The following is a 2,590-nucleotide window of genomic DNA, read 5'->3' as shown; positions in this document are numbered from 1 at the left end:
AAACATACAATATACATTCTCAATTAAATCATACGAATACGAATTCATAGATACTAGACATGGTAGAGTTACTTATATGAATGAGTGGTTTATCGTAAGCATGAATAAAAATAGTCTATAATACAACAGATTAACACAAAACAGCAATAGTATACACAATGGCCTGAAGAATATGTGTGTTCATTCAAAGAAAGGTTTTCCTATGAATGAATTAGTAGAAAAGTCAATTTCTACTGTGCGTTTGTCCTGGGACATGCAGGGATTCTCCCTGCTTTAGCTACTTTTGGCCAATAAACCCAGTGATATCAGCGTTGGTTGCCATGCAACAAAGGGGCCTGTTTTGGCTTCCTGGGGTGTTACGCATTCCGGGGGAAGGGTTCATGGGTCCTCGTATGGCTTGTTAACTGAGGGGGGTTACAGAGTATTTGTTAAATATAAAAACAAAAAATATATTGTGTGTTTGATTGGTCCAGACGCTACACCCCTTTAATACTTAATTACATTAGAAATATATTACTTTCTTACTTTTACTCTAGTAAAAGTAATTCAAAGATTTACTTGAGTACAAGAAAGTACTAATTTTTTTATGTTCTTAAGTATTAAAGATAAAACAAACAACAACTTTTATTTATGAAATGAAGTGCAGTAAAAAGTGTGACATTTTGCTTTGGAATGTAGTGAAGTAAAGTTTACTAAAGAAAAACTCTGATAAACTACAGACATTTTTTAAATTTACTTGAGTAAAGTAAAAATACTTCACCACTGTCCGCCTCTGACTTTATGTGGACCAAAACAAGGCTGTGATAGAGAATTACAGTCTTTAAAATGGCACGCACTGTACAAAGGTCCTAGATCACATGTAATTTTCACAGCTCACAACTTTCAAAACTCTTTATGGAGTTTTTGTTTACTAAAAGTGTTTTGGTTTTGTAAACGTTTGTATACAATGTGCTTCTATCCCCCACTGTCTCATTTTCATTCCTGTCAAAAAGTTAAATATGGAGCTACCCTGACTAAGGTCTATTCTGTGCATTTAAACAAAATTGCACAGCATAGGCCTACTGCACATACTGCAGAAGGATGAGTGTGGTAGCATACTATTTAAACCACTAATAACTCTGATGAAGGAGGACATTTATCATTGTAAAACTACATTCACTGAATCTCAGTCATTCCCATTTATTCCTCTTGCCATGTCCTTATCTTCATCATCATTTTCCTTTTTCCGCTAATACATATGCAGTACCACCTCGAAGGCCAGCGCCCACTCTTCCCCTTATCAGATACTTACCGTCCGGGTGCCACACAGACACACACATACACACACACACATACACACACACACACACACACACACACACACGTGCACTGAGTAATGTGGGAAGCATATTCCAGGTTGATAAATCAGATTATAAAGTAGGTAATCGAAGATAAACCCAAAGGTTTATCAGTGTTGGCCTGGATATTTGCAAAGCCACCAGATAGTAGTCAAAAAGCCACTGCTCATTTCAACCACATCCCTAACAATTCTAATCTCACTTGGGACAATAAAATCATACCTCAACATATGCACATATCTTAAAATGTACTACTTGTAGAGAACAGCTGATGGGCACCAAGATTAACTCTGTAAGTCATAGGTCACACCTTCATGTGACCAAACCTACTTAAAAGTACTTGATTTGGTTTGAAATGTCAAAACAATTACTTACATATACAATATTCTTCTTTTGTGTTCAAAGGGAACAACAAAACCTACAAAAACCCTTAGGTGTATGGTCAGAGTAAAAGAAGATCAGAATCAGAATCAGAATCAGAAGAGCTTTATTACCAAGTATGTTTACACACACAAGGAATTTGACTTGATGACAGGAGCTTCCAGTGTAGAAGAAAGTACAAACATACATAGCTGGCCACGCCCCGGATATCTGGGTATACAGTATATAGGCCAGTGTGGCATTAGCTCATTCATTTTGTTCTTCGGAGGCGATGCAGCGTCTTTTCGTGAGAATTGCAGCATTCATTCACCTCTCAATCTTCTTGTCGTTGGATCTATGGCACAGACAGCGGTCTCTCCCTTTCTATACAGTTATGGCCAAAAGTTATGGCAGTGACATAAATTTTGTGTTTTGCGAAGTTTGCTGCTTTAGTATTAGTAGATTATTTTTCCACATGTTTCTATGGTATACGGAAAAACAATGATAAGCATATCATAAGTTTTAAAGGATTTTATTGGCCAAAAAATATAATGAGTCAATATTTACAGTGTTGACCCTTGTTCTTCATAACCTCTGCAATTCGCTCTGGCATGCTGGATATTAGCTTCTGGGCCAAATCCTGAGTGATGGTGATCAATTCTTGCCTTATTAGTTCTCGGAGTTGATCACAATTTGTGCGTTCCTGCTTGTCCACTAGCCTTTTGAGGATTGACCACAGGTTATCTATGGGATTGAGATCCAGGGAGTTGCCTGGCCACGGATCCAAAATTTAAATGTAATGGTCTTCGAGCCACTTTTTTATCACTCTTGCTTTGTGACATGGTGCTCCATCATGCAGGAAAATGCACGGATCATCACCAAATTGCTCATGG

The 2,590-nt window shown here is 37.5% G+C and overlaps 1 long non-coding RNA gene across 1 annotated transcript in view; it reads left to right on the top strand.

Annotated features, from left to right (window-relative positions):
• Positions 1-688, top strand: part of LOC107559459 (uncharacterized) — a 5,126-nt gene extending 4,438 nt beyond the window's left edge. The window contains exon 3 of the long non-coding RNA XR_001605626.1: positions 679-688. This is a non-coding gene — a long non-coding RNA (uncharacterized lncRNA). The remainder of the gene's footprint in view (positions 1-678) is intronic.
• The last annotated feature ends 1,902 nt before the right edge of the window (positions 689-2,590 follow it).

Source organism: Sinocyclocheilus grahami, unplaced genomic scaffold (assembly GCF_001515645.1).
Source record: "Sinocyclocheilus grahami isolate Dianchi unplaced genomic scaffold, SAMN03320097.WGS_v1.1 scaffold686.1, whole genome shotgun sequence".
In the NCBI taxonomy this organism is placed as follows: Eukaryota; Metazoa; Chordata; class Actinopteri; order Cypriniformes; family Cyprinidae; genus Sinocyclocheilus; species Sinocyclocheilus grahami.
Note: the sequence above shows the minus strand (reverse complement) of the source record. Positions and strands in the feature narration are given on the sequence as shown.